We start from the raw sequence: 13627 nt of genomic DNA on the forward strand, positions 1-13627 counted from the left end.
GGAACAGAAGTACCACAGAAGTACCACACTGAATGTGCAACTACTCCTTTTGCAAAAGAGGCAAAAATCCTCCTCCCCGCTCCTTTCTCCCATATTCACTCCTCCAAGATGATCAGCCTCCCTCATGTGTATCTGTGTCTGTCTGTGTGATTGGTTGGCTATGGCTGCCCGAAGCTAATGGCGTCCGGTGGAGAGCAGAGCACCCTTCCCACGGAAGGGGACAGCTTGAGGTGCTGGTACATTTCCTGGTTTTCTATGTTCTTCTTTCTAGTAGGTCTCATGTAGAGATAGAGATATTTTTGTTTTAGAGATTCCAAAATATATATTTTTAGTGTAAGAAATGTACCCTCTCCACACTCCACGGTGTAAATAGAACCGAGAACAAATGTGTTGTTGTGATAATCCCATAGCAATCTGTGGTAGGAATAGGACCCTCTCCCTTGCCACCAAGTCTCACGGTCTGCATCTGTGAACCAGGGGAGGTGACCGCGACACCTCTGTCTGCCCAGACCTTCCTGTGCTCAATGGGTGAAAAATAAAGTCTGTGTAAACTGTTCACACCTGTGGTATTTTTTGAGCCAAGGGGCTGAGCCAACGCGGACCAGTTTCAGATCGTGAAAGAAGAGTGAAGAGGAGTCATGAAGACAGTTGAGAGGAAGGGCAGGGTATCTGCTGGGCGTGCCGTAAGAGGCGCATGTGTACCTCCCTGGTACAGACCCAGCACAGTCCTTGGCAAAGAAGGGGACTGCCTAGATGTCTGTCTGGGTGGGGGGACAGGACAGCAGGAAAAGACAGCCCATTTTGGAGATACTACCAGACCACTGAGAGCAATTGCTAATATTGAAGGACCGTCTGCTGCCTAGAAACCCAGATTTTAGGGGCACCTGGTTGGCTCAGTTGGGAGCGCATGTGACTCTTAACCTTGGGGTCATGAGTTCAAGCCCTACGCTGGGTGTAGAGATTACTTAAAGATAAATACAATTGTTAAAAAAAGTTATTCCTCCCTTTAAAAAAAATCCAGATTTTAAAAATTGCTGTCACTCAGGAGGGTTTTGGGTTTTGGGGGGAGGGAGTGCCCTATTTATCTTCTTCCCAAATCCATCTGTTGGACGGTTGGAGAAAAGGGGATGAGGGAGTAAGAGTAGAGAGGCCAGTGCCAGGGTTGGAGAGGAAGGCAGGGGTGCAGGGAAAGACAGCAAGCCTCATGGAGTTCCTAGAAAGGCATCCCCCGAAAGCACCCTGAACATGGAGCGCAGTGTGGCTATTTTATTAGGGAGCACCAGGTCAAATTGGGCTGTAGCCCTAGAACTCACTAGCTCTGTGGCTTTTGCTATCTTTGAGCTATTTTTTAAATATGCTGAGAGTATCCCCAATAAGCTGCTTTGTCTCAGAGAAACATGCTTGAGTTGCACTGAGGCGGGGTAGTGAGATGGGAAGGCCCGGGTGCAGGGCACGGGCGGTTCTGCTGTGGGGGAGCCTTGAGCACTCTCATGTCCCGGGGACTGGCCTCGGGGCTGTGAAGGAGCCATTAAGTAATACATGGGAAGTACTTAGAAGGGCACCTGGCGTGTAGTGAGCACACAGTTCAGTACGGAGAGACCTGGAGGGAGGGGTTCCTGGGCGGTAAGGTCGGCAGCCATCACGTCAGGACTCTGGTCACAGTCTCGGCAGCTCCCCGGGTTTTCCCCTCGCAGTTGCCACGAGATGGTTCCAGCAGAACCTCCAGGCATCCCATCGGCCAAAGGCAGGAAGAGAGAACGGCACTTCTCCAGCTTCTCTCTTGTAAAGGGGACGATTATTCCCAGAGACGACACCCCCCCCCCCCATGTCAGTGGTCAGAACCGAGCCACCTCCCCGTCTCTAAGATGGGACAACAGGGATGGGGTGACGCGGTTCAGCTTGGACCAGTGAGGCTCGGGGGCATCTTCCCCGACTGCACTGCTGCTCCAGTGCTGGTACAGAGCGAGGCTCCTGCTAGCCGGCGGTAAGGCAGGAGCCAGACGGGATCAAATAAGCCGCGTGTCCGCCGCAGACGACAGTCCCAGCACGAAGCGGGCGGGCCGCGGCTCAGTGGTTCTCCCCCGCCCTGACCGGAGCGTCACTCGAAGAGACCGTGGGCCTCCTGCCGCCTGGTCCCCACTCTACACCAATTCACTCGAGTCTCGGGGACAAGGACGAGCGCGAATACGCGTCCATCCCCTCGGGACGGATCTCGGACGCTGGCGGGGTGGGGCGTCCCCGCTCCGGTGCGTGCCCTCCGGGTGCGTGCCCTCCCCGGGTGCGTGCCCTCCCCGGGTGCGTGCCCTCCGCCGACCCTGCTCCCGGCGTCTGCGTCACTTCCGGCCCCTGCCCCGCCTTCGCCGTGTGAATGTTCTTCCATGCGGAAGCCCTCCGGCCCCCTTCGTGTCTCTGGGCCTGACCTGTCACCGCCTCAGCCACCTCCACATTCTGTCACCCTCACTGTGCGCCGTTTCCAAAGTCAGATTCCCAAGATCCAGAGCGGGATGGGTCCCTTGGCCGCCGTTGTAGGTCCCTGACCGGCCTGTGGATCGAGGGCCTCCGGGTCCGCGGCCACGCCGGGGCCAACTGGGAGAGCGTGAGATGCAAGCAGTAAAAGGTACGGCAGTCGGGGGGTGCTCGTCGGCGGAGACTGGGACTCGTCAGTCCCTCGTAGAAGGAGCCAAGGGCCGCGGAGGCACGGGAAGTGACGTGTCTGGACATCTTGGCGATGTCCGAAGTGTATCCCCAGGTTACAGAGCGGCCGCAGATTCACCCCTTTTGCCTGGTGGTGGTGGTTCATTACAGGGACACACAGGCACACACTTGCAGGAAGCAGGTGCAAGCTAGCGCCCTGCTCCCGCCTGCAGCCTTCGTCGCCAGTGTCCCTAGTGGGGCACACTCCCCACAGTCTCACGGGTCCGGAGCTCCCTAACAGAGGGAAGCACCGAGCTTTCGTCCGGAGGCTAAGGGGGTGTGACGGGGGCTCTTAGCAAGCAGCAGGGTACGGAGCAGCCAGCCCAGGAACCAGCCTGCGCAGGTTCAAGGCCCAGCTCTGCCTCGACAGCTGTGTGACCTTGGGCAACTTGCCTCAGTTTCTTCACTGCAGAACAGCAGCGATAGGGCCACCCCCCCCCCCATAGGGCCAGTGGGGAGGGCTAAATGAATTCCCCAGCACGAGGAGGCAGACCCTGGGTGCCCTCCATGTGCCCTCTCGTGGCAGCAGGCCCTCCCTTTGCTCGCTCCTCCAGCCCTTGGCTCTGCAGCTAGGTGGTAGAATGGGGCCCTGGGGCCAAGCGTCAAGGAGTCCCAGCACTGTAACGTTTGTCTGGGGTGTTATAGGTATTAACTCCTACGAAGAAAGAGGCTTCGCATGGGCTTCCTGGCCGAAGCCATGTTCTCCGGCCCAGCTTCTACCTGAGGCTTTCATTGGAGGTTTGGGGTGCTTGCCCAGTGTAAGATACTTACCAGTCCTTGTTTGGGTGTACACTCCCTGGGTCCAGAGAGGAGAGACCAGGGTGTCCCCAAGCCCCTAAGGGTAACGGCCATGTCTTTATTATTAACGCAGTGCCCAAGGCCTCTCCCCACTCTCAGAAATGACAGAATGAATTATAATCACCTGATTTCCTTAATAGACACAGTGGATAAAGAGAGAATGCCCAGGCCTTGACTCTCTAGGCAAAACCGTAAGTTTTCTAGTAACTTCGAGCTATATCATTCTAGAGCTGATTTTGAGCACTGCGCCCTCAGTTTCCTCTCTGCCAGATGCATAAGGTCCCTGTCTAAGGGCGCTGCATCTAAAACACACACCTTCCCTGCCCAGAAAAGTAAGAAGACTTACCGAAAAATAAAAGCATTCGAGAAATAGGAAATTAGAGAACATAAGAGTTCCATCGCTTGCAAATCGCAGAAGTTGAGAAATGAACTCAGTGTTCCGGCAGGAGTGCCTAAATGTGGCCAGGGACCCAACAAGTTTTTTTAAATGAATGACCAAGGGCAGTTGTAACCACTGCTGGGTAATCCCGGGAAAGATTTCCCAACAAGAGGCACTTCGGGGGCCATTGTGAAGATGCGAACAGCCCGAACTGAGCAGCCCTGCTGGGAAACCGGGCGAATAACGGTTGGTGGTCAACTTGTTTCGTTAGAATTCCCTGCTTCCCTCTCCCCACCTTTGGCGCAGGGGAGCTGTGGTTTCCGGGTACCCGGTCCCAAGGAGAGTACTCTGCCCTCTTCAGATGCTGCTGGAAAACAGAGATGCCCAAAGCACGCCCTTGCGAGGGACACTGGAAGAAAACAGGGGAGAGGCTCGGGGAGCCCTGGCAGTTGGGTTTATCTCGTCATTGTCCTGGGGAGGGTGCGTGAGAATAAGAGTCCTCTGAGGACCTATACGATTGGAGTCCTCTAGAAAATCAGACCGTGTATGTAAAGCACAGTGGTGAGGACCGCGGTTCTGTGGGACGGAGGAGGGCAGCCTCGCAGAGCTTCAGAAGTCAGGGAGGCCTCCAAAGACGGGGCAGTATTGGAGGAGAGAAAGAAGAGGGTGTAGGCCGGGCCCCAGAGGCAGGAGTCCAGATGGAATGTTCTGCGGATGGAGAATTTGGCTGGTTTGCTTGCAGTTGAAGATTTTGTGCAAGGAAGCAAGTGTACATAAAATTGGAGGCACAGGAGAGAAGACCTTAAATGCCAGGGATAAGGAGCGAGGAGTTCCTGTAGGCTCTCAGCCACTAGAGGGGAATGTGTGTTTGCTGTGGTGTGGAGAACGTGGTCCTGTGGCAGCGAGGAAGCGCGGACAGAGGGAACAGTGGAAACGGGGGGCTGGGCCCGAGGTGGTGAGACCCCGGACCAGGGCCAGGGCAGTGGTGACAGGAAGCGCAGACCAGGGAGATGACCTGAAGGAACCAGAGTCACTGACTGGGAGCAGGGGGTGTGCAGGTGGAGCGAACACCTCTCTAATGTCACACGTCTGAGAGAAAAGCTGTCGTGTGGGACAAAGAGGACTTGTCTGCCCGAGCTTCAGAGGACACAAGCAGGACGACCTCTCTTCCAAGGAGGCCGATTTGGGCTCAGCGACAGGACCTAGAGCGAACGCTGTCCAAGACTGGAACTCGCTGCCCCAGGAGCCGGGGGGGGGGGTGCCCAGCGCTGGAGCTGCCCCTGGGTGCAGGGGGGCCATCGGCCAGGAGAGCTGCAGGTGGGGGAGGATGGACGCGAGGGCCCGAGACTCTGCTGTGGGGACAGGGCGGGAGCTGCACACGGACGACGTTACCTGGGAGGAGGCTGAGAGATGGGAGGGTGGTGATGAAGGAGTGGGTGGGGAACAGATGTCTGAGTCGAGGAGACGGAGCAAACGGTGCGGGGAAGAGAGCGAGTGGGCTGCGGTTGTCTGCTTCTGAGGCCGAGCATGAGGATGGGGCCTCAGCGCTTGGAGTCCCCGCTGCTCGGGGGCTGCGACTTTGGGTTATCTGGGTCCCAGGTTACATGGGTCTAGGTTAAAAAAAATAGGGTTCCAGAATGACAGAAGAGGGTACTTTCCTGACTATCTCCTGCCCCCCCCCCACCTCCTATCATAGGACCTCCAGGCTCTCTTCAAAGACCCCAGAGCCAACTCCTGTCTGCTCGTGAACATGGTGACCTCAGTGACAACCTCTGCACCCCAGGCCCCAGTTCCAGCTCTCTGGGCTGTGCCCGCTGCTGAGCGAGACCCTGCCATCGCTGCTGCCTCCATCGCCCACTGCCGACCCGCTGTGCCAATCTATGCTGCGCTGGGCCGACACACCACATGCTGATGGCCTTGGCCCACCAGGTCCCTCTAGGCAGCAATGTGAGCCGTCCATCCTGATCCGGGCTAAGGAGCCTTTTCTCCCAGTGTCAAGGCACCCTCTGCCAGTGGAGTCCCAAAGCTGGCTAGTTGCCTTGGCTCATCCAGTGTGCCAGAGGAAGAGAGTTCATTACAAGGTGTCAATTGCCTGGAGGCCCATGTCCCCCAAAGAAGGGGATGGAACAGGTTGACCTCTACTACTAATTCCCTACCCTGGTCCAACCAGTGGTGTCCAGTGTCAGGGTCATGCAGGCAGCAGAGGCCACGAGTGGGGGTGGCTCCTAGCAGGAGGTATGGGTAGGGCCAGCATCCCTGCTCGTGAAGCATCCCTAACATAAACAGCTACCATACCTTGAGTGCTTAGCGCATGTCAAACGCTGGGCCAAGTACTTTAAGTGTACAACTCAGTGAACTCTCCCAACAGCTCTTTGAGGGAAGCATTGTTATTCCTTTCTAACAGGTCTGGAAACTGAGGTTAAGAAGGTTAAGCGAGGGGCGCCTGGGTGGCTCAGTTGTTAAGTGTCTGCCTTCGGCTCAGGGTGTGATCTCAGGGTTCTGGGATCGAGCCCCGCATCGGGCTCTCTGCTTCTTCCTCTCCCACTCCCCCTGCTTGTGTTCCCTCTCTCGCTGGCTCTCTCTCTGTCAAATAAATAAATAAAATCGTAAAGAAAGAAAGAGAAAGAAAGAGGAAGAAAGGAAGAAAGGAAGAAAGAAAGAAAGAAAGAAAGAAAGAGAGAAAGAGAGAAAGAAAGAGAGAAAGAAAGAGAAAGTAAGTTAAGCGATTTGCCTGGTAAGGTGCAGCCAGTAGATGGCAGAGCTGGCATCCAGACCCAGGTCTTTCTGAGTCCAAAGCATGTTCGTGCTCAAAACCACATCCTTGTGCCTTGTTCTGACCACACGGGTTCAGCCTGTCCTGTCTTCTCGGCCCGAACGACCACTGTTTTAAGGGCGGACTAATTTGGTTTGGCCATATCCACACCTGCTTGCTTCCTGAGTCAACAAATAATGGTGGGCCGAGCCCCGTCGCCGGGCTTAGGCCGCAGGGGTGAACACACTCGTGGAGCTTCCAGTCTAGAAGGCGGTGACCTAGGCGAGCACACGCCACTGAGGAGGGGGCCGATCTCCCCAACAGGATGAGCAGCTTGGGAAACTTCTGGAAGGGACCTTGGTCTCACGGTTGTCACATGGCCCTGGGAAAGGAGAAGTCAGGAGATGTGGTTCGGGTCCTGACTCCACTCTTGACTACCTTCAGTTTCCTTCTGGGTCTCTGGGTTCTTCATCAGTATAATCACGGGCTCATGGATAGTTCCTTAGCTCTCTCCTGAGCTCGACGTCCCCTGAGTCCGTAATGAGGGCAGGACTTGCTCAGCAGGCTCAACCCTGGGCTTTCGTGTGCTGAGCCAGGAGCCACAGACTGGTCAGCTCTGAGGCTGGGGAATCAGGGTGGGAGGGTCAGAGACATCTAGGAGGCTCCAAGCAGGTTGGAGTCTGGAATCCAAGGGGTGAAAGCCTGAGGTGGAGGCACCAGGGGAAAGGAGTCCCTCGCAGGACCTAGGCACTCAGGGGCTCTCTCGGCGCACACCAGTGTCCATGTTCACAGGTGGTCTCCTGGATCTGCCACATTGACAGTGATGAAAGTGCAAAGCCAGGGGCTGTGGCCTCAGATCTCCTGCCTGGAGAAGAGAACCCAGCTCCATTCATATCATCACGAGCCCACAGACTCCGCTTTGTACAGCCTGTGATGAGTTATTGGAAAAACCCAACCAGAGGGAACCTGCGTTATGTTGCTGGAGTGATGGCCACACCCCCAGACGACACGGTGACCTTGCTCATCAGTCCCGGCAACTGGAGTCTTCGTCCCACTGGCACGACCCACAGAGAAGGGCCTGTCCAGCCCTCCAGATCGGGCTGCCGCCGTCTACATGACAAACATCTCACGGCCGCTTCTCTTCCCAGCTTCTCTGCAAGGTGACGGAAGCGGATCATTTACCTGCATCCGGTCTCTTCCTTCCCACTGCTCCTCCGGCACGGCGCCTCCCCGCAGCCCCAACCTCATTCTCCCCCCGCCCCCATCTCTCCCCTCACTCGGGGCAAACCCGCCAACAGCCTCATCCTCTTCTAGCTCCCGGCTCCGGGTCTCACCTGGTCCCTGCTCACGTGGACCCTCACAGTGCGTGCCCAGCAGGGCCGCCTCCTGCCTCCAGCTCTGCTCCCATCTACCTCCTGCTCTCGGCCCCACCAGAGAATCAGAACTGGGTGAGGTCTATGGATGCTGTCAGGCTGTATGCCGTTTCAAACGAAACATACCTCTCGTGGGGCACTGTATCGTAGGTACGATTGTTCGTACCGTATAAAGAAACTGAAGCTCGGAGATGCTTAGTAATTTCCCCAAGATCACCCAGCTATTAGGTGGCAGATACGACTCCGAAGCACGTTCCTCTTTCCACTTCATTAATCTACCTCCCAGCACCTCTGGATGAGGCTTTCTTATGCCTTTTAAACTGATGCTTGTTACCCAGATGTGAAATTATTTCATAATACTAAACATGCTTCTTCCTACTCTCAATTCTGCTCCCTGCCTGCCCCCCAGGGAGGCTGTGCATATTCAGAGGAAGGCATTCTTACCACCCCCACCCCAGCTCCCGAGGGCCATGGAGTGGCATGACTCCATTTGGGGAAAGGCTGCAAATTCCTCTATACTCTGCCAGAGGAGGGAATCCAGAAAGAAAGTTTTCGGCCAGTGCCTTTGCATGGGACACAGAGGTGTCTCTGAGCTGGAACGAGGGGAAGCACATAAGAACAGGCCCTGAGATCCACAGCAGGAACGGGAGCCTGTCCTTCCTTTCTCCTTTGCTTGGACCATCTGGGTCAGAAAGAGCCCGAGTTCCCCAGAGAGCAGCTCTTCTCCTCGTCTTGTCCTGCACGGGAGGGAACCGACTGCCCGGCTTCCTTCTTCACAGCAGCCTTTTTGCAGACAGCATCTTATTTGATCCTCGAAACTGCCTGCAAGCAATTATTCTTGTTTCCTTTTTAGAGATGGGAACATACAGGGCCCTGGGGCCGCTAGTGCTGTCCTTGCTGCCTCCTGCCTGGGTTTGTACATTTCACACCCTCTCTTTTCAGAGTGGACATTTACCTGCTGTTGGTTTCACGGGTCAGATCTTAAAAATTTACCATGAAAGGAAATCACAGAACTGTATTGTCACAGATGCTGTCCACTCGCCACATGCGGCTATTTAAACGTAATTAAAATAAAAAATTTTTAAAAAACAGTCCCTTGGTCACATCACCCACTTTTCAGGTGCTCCGTAGCCATAGCAGTGAGTGGCGAGTGCCTTGGACAACACAGAGGAGAGCCTTTCCATCATTGCAGAAAGTTCCATTTGACAACACTAGTACCAAATATTCAGAAGGTACAGAGAATTATAAAGTCACATAGAAGTATAAATGTATTCACTTCCATGGCTGTATAATCGAGTTACTACAACCTTAGTGACTTAAATGACACACTTCCTAATGCACAGTTTCCGTGGTTCGGGGTCTGGGCACGGCTCGGTTGGTCCTCTGCTCAGGACCTCCGTAGGCTGTCACTGGGGTGTCGGCCAAGGTTTCTGTCTCATCTGAGGCTCAGCTCCTCCTCCAAGATCATTCCAGTGGTTGGGAGAACTGAGTCCCCTGTTGTGGACTGTGGCCCTCAGCTCCCAGAGGCTACTCGTCTCCACAGGCACTTTACAACATGACGGATTGCGCCTTCAAGGCCAGCAGGAGAGCAGCTCCTACCTCTCAACCTGCTCTTCAAGGGCTCACCTGATTAGGTTGGGCCCACCCAGGATAACCTCCCTTCTGATCACCTTAGAGCCAACTGATCAGTCAACTTTAATTACGTCTGAGCAATTCCTAACCTTCGCCCTATAATGTCACATAATCCCAGAGTGACATCCCCTTACCTTTGCTGTAGTCTGTTGGTCCTCAGAATCACTTGCCTCTAGTCTCACAGCTTCCACCCACACTCAAGGAGAAGGAATTATACAAAGGTGTGGATACAGGGGGCGGGAATCACAGGGGCCATCCGATGATTCCACTCACTACCACCGGGTATCACAGTATGAAAAGACAAATAGTACGAGAGAGTACAAAAAGACAAAACTCAATAAATCTGTAATTCTGCCATTGAAGGGGACCATTGCTAACATTGTTCTATTTCCCTCCAGTCTTTTCTGAGCATATTTCTTTTTATACTACTAAAATCATGCTGTATGTACAATTTGAATCTGTTTTTTTTTTTTTTTTACCACTATCACATCATGGGAAAGTCACTGCAAACATCATTAATGACTGGAGGATACCCTCCCATGGATATATTATGACTTATGTAACCAATTCCCTACTGCTGGACAAATATGTTAATTTTTATTAATATTATCAACACTGTGACAAACATCTTTGTGCATAATTTTTTTCTGTATGTCACATTATTTGTTTAGAATAGATTTGACAAAGGAAATGATTATCTTAAATTTGTAAAACTCTTGTTACAACTAACTGCTTTCCCCAAGTGTACCAAGTGTAAGCCCCCAGCAGGGAGGCACATGCCCATTTGCTGCAGGGGTCATGGTTTGGGGCCTCTTGGTTTTGGTTGAGTTGAGATGGTTGAGCTCCCCCAGGCAGGACCACAGGATCTCCGGCTCGGTGTCCCCACTGGATTCTTTATCAGCTCCCACGACTTGAACAGAACCTTTATCAAAAGCACAACTTTTCTGCAGGTTGGAGACACTGAGAGCTGTCAGCGTTTTACCCAGCATTAGGCCAGAGCCCTATTCCTTCCTCAATCCTGCTAGTTCTGGGATGTGGTCCCAAGGTCTTTCTTTCCTCGTAGAACCCTCCCAGGGCACCAGACTTTGAAAACAACTGCAGCCCAAATTCCACAGCGTTCCCCTTGGAACGGAATGCTGGGATGGACACGTTTGCCAGCGCCCCCTTCACAGCATCTGCTGGTCTCTCCCGGGGAGGAGAACAGAGACAGGGCTGCCTCTCCTGCCCTGGGGCTTCCCAGGGCCACTCTGTTGCTCTGGAAGGTGCCCAGCTGAAAGGGGGGGAATGGGAGCTGGAACTCCATTCACCAAGCTAACACACGCAACGGTGCCCTAACGCGGCTGTGTTTGGGTGGAAGAAAGAACACCTTTTTGAGATTTGCGCAAGGATACACTATGGGCTGGCGGTGGCCCTGGCTTTCCCAAGTGCCTGCAATTCCACCTGTCACCCCCTTGGGCCATCATCCCTTGGCATGTGTCTTAGAGTTCCTCACCTCTTCTCCCCCGCTGACACGTGACTCTGGGACCTTGTGACCCGCCCCCGAATTCCTGTTTCCCCCCTCATTACTGCCCTAGCTTCACACTTCAGACGGAGTCTGTCTGAATTACTACTCCTCAGACTTCAGACTGATTCTGTCACCGGCTCATTGATTACCTGAGCTGGGAACCAGGGTATCTGGGGAAAGCCTGGCTTCCGTGGAAGCAAAGTGCCAGAAGCATAGGTAGAAAAGTTCAATAATATAGGGAGGTATGTTCCCAAAAGAAAGGGGTTGCCTAAGGACAGAAGCCAAAGGGACTGGTTGGGGAGAGGCCGAGGACGACGTGAGCCTGGCACGGAGGGCCAAGCTCGTGGGTATGTGTGAATAAGAAATCTAGATCCAGAAGGGGCTTCGGGGGCAGGGCAAGCGCTGTCTGCTGCTCTCCCTGGGATGCAGTGCACAGGGCATCAGGGGTACGCTGGGAGCTGCGGTGGGCTAATATCTAGAAAGTGCCTGAAGCCGTGTCTGGCACGTATGTGTTTGATGCACAAATACGGACTCAGCATTGACATTCCCCGGCTGCCCTTCCTCTCAGAAGGCAGCCTTGCTCCCAGCAAATCTGCAGTGCCTCAGACAAGGCCCCTCGGGGTCTGCAACAGCAGGTTCCAAGGGCAGAGCTGACCATATGTAGGAACTTCCCGCCCACACCTCTGTTGTTTTTACTCCACGGTCCTCTCCTTTCCCTGCCTGCCTGTGGACTAGGTTGCTGTCCCAGAAGAATCCTATACATGCCAAAGTCCCCAAACTGGTCTGTAATGAGACCAGTCTCTGAAGGTCTTGAAGACAAGAGCCAGTCTATCGTGTCCTTTTTCCTAGTCCCAGGAAAGCACACAAGAGCTGCTCATCTCCTTTGTTAGATGAACCTACGGTCCGACTCCGACACAGCATTACCCCGCCGCTGAATGCTGATCGGGTACGAAGACATTTAGGGAGAAGTCAGCTCCACACCAGACAGACGAACAGAACAGGCTCCGCTGGGTGCATGTCAAGGGTCTGCTTCCTGGTGTCTGTGTGGAAAAGGGTCAACTCAGCAGGCCTGACTGCTCCAACCCTGCACATCCCCAAGAAAGGCCCTGACCCGGCTCCTGCATGTAACGTTTGAGCCCTTGGAATACCCTGCTTGATAGGAGTTTTTCCCACACCTGAGGCCTTGGGCCATACTGTGTCAGCACCACCAGACAGTTTATGCTACCAACGTGACCTGCAGGGAATGCCCGTTGTTGTACGCCTGAGGCCGGGAGCGTGCGAATCCTGATGTGGCCTCTAGCAGGGCTGGGAGCCAGGCACGGGGGAGCTGGTATCTGTCCCGGGCGCAGCGCGCACCTGCTGACCGGCCCCCGATAAAACCCCTGGACGGCAAGGCTCGCGTGTGCCTCTCTGGTTGACAACACTTCGCCTAGGCCGTCCCATGGAGGTTCTGGTGCCATGAAACGCACCCCCGTGCAACTCCACCGGGAGGGGACCCCTGGGAAGCTGAGCCTCGTTTCTACAGGAATTCACTCCATGGGCTTTTTCTCTTTGCTGCCTTTAATCTGTATTATGTGGCTTCGCTAAGCCGTCGCTGGGAGAGCTTTCCTGAGTCCTGGGGGTCCTTCCAGTGAACTGTCGAGCCCGATGGTGGTCTTGGGGATCCCCACCACAATGTTTGTGATGCGAGAAGTCTGGAGGGGGAATCATCTTTGTCTTCGGCTGCACGGATGCCTCTGCAGAGACATACTTCATTCACGCGACAAACATTTCCTGACCCCCGGCCATGTGCCCACGCTGCAGCTCGGGCCCGGGGTACCCCAGGCAGACACACAGCCCTTTGCCCTCACGGAATGCGGGTTCTCGTGGGGGCGGGGTGAGAGCCTATGAGCAGTCAAGAATAAATAGGGTAACATAGGGTGCCTGCGTGGCTCATGTTGTTAAGTGTTTGCCTTCGGCTCAGGGCGTGATCCCAGGGTCCTGGGATCGAGCCCCGCATCAGGCTCCTCTGCTGGGAGCCTGCTTCTTCCTCTCCCACTCCCCCTGCTTGTGTTCCCTCTCTCGCTGGCTGTCTCTTTCTCTCTGTCAAATAAATAAATAAATCTTAAAAAAAAAAAAGAATAAATAAGGTAACAAACACTATGGTGGAAGGAAAAAGTCCTGTGGAGACAGGGTGCTGGGGTGAAGGTGGGGCCCCTTGGGAAGGGGCCACGTGGCTTGACGGAGATGAGGGAGCTGGCTGTGGGGGTGATGGCTATGCCAGTTCTCTGGCTGTTGTCATTATTTAATGAATGCTGGCGGTCTGGGAACTGCAGGAGGAGACAGGGCGGCCCGGAGGTGAGTTAGAAAGCGCTTGCCCTTCGGTGACGTAGGGGGGTGTCTGCAAGAGTGCAATGCCTTTTGGAGCATTTCTCTGCCATTCATATATCCATGGGGCGTTCTGAATTGATGGTTGCTGAGCACGGAGAATTCAGAAGGGGCACATCTGGGGAGCC

General features: G+C 54.5%; 1 long non-coding RNA gene across 1 annotated transcript; it reads left to right on the plus strand.

Moving 5' to 3' along the window:
* Nucleotides 1-2359: 2359 nt before the first annotated feature.
* On the plus strand, nucleotides 2360-9042 carry LOC121105363. Its single transcript, XR_005837806.1, has 3 exons — nucleotides 2360-2617; nucleotides 5568-5818; nucleotides 7416-9042. It is a non-coding gene; the product is annotated as an uncharacterized LOC121105363 (long non-coding RNA).
* The last annotated feature ends 4585 nt before the right edge of the window (nucleotides 9043-13627 follow it).

This window comes from Ursus maritimus, unplaced genomic scaffold (genome assembly GCF_017311325.1).
Source record: "Ursus maritimus isolate PB19 unplaced genomic scaffold, ASM1731132v1 scaffold_26, whole genome shotgun sequence".
NCBI classification, from domain to species: Eukaryota; Metazoa; Chordata; class Mammalia; order Carnivora; family Ursidae; genus Ursus; species Ursus maritimus.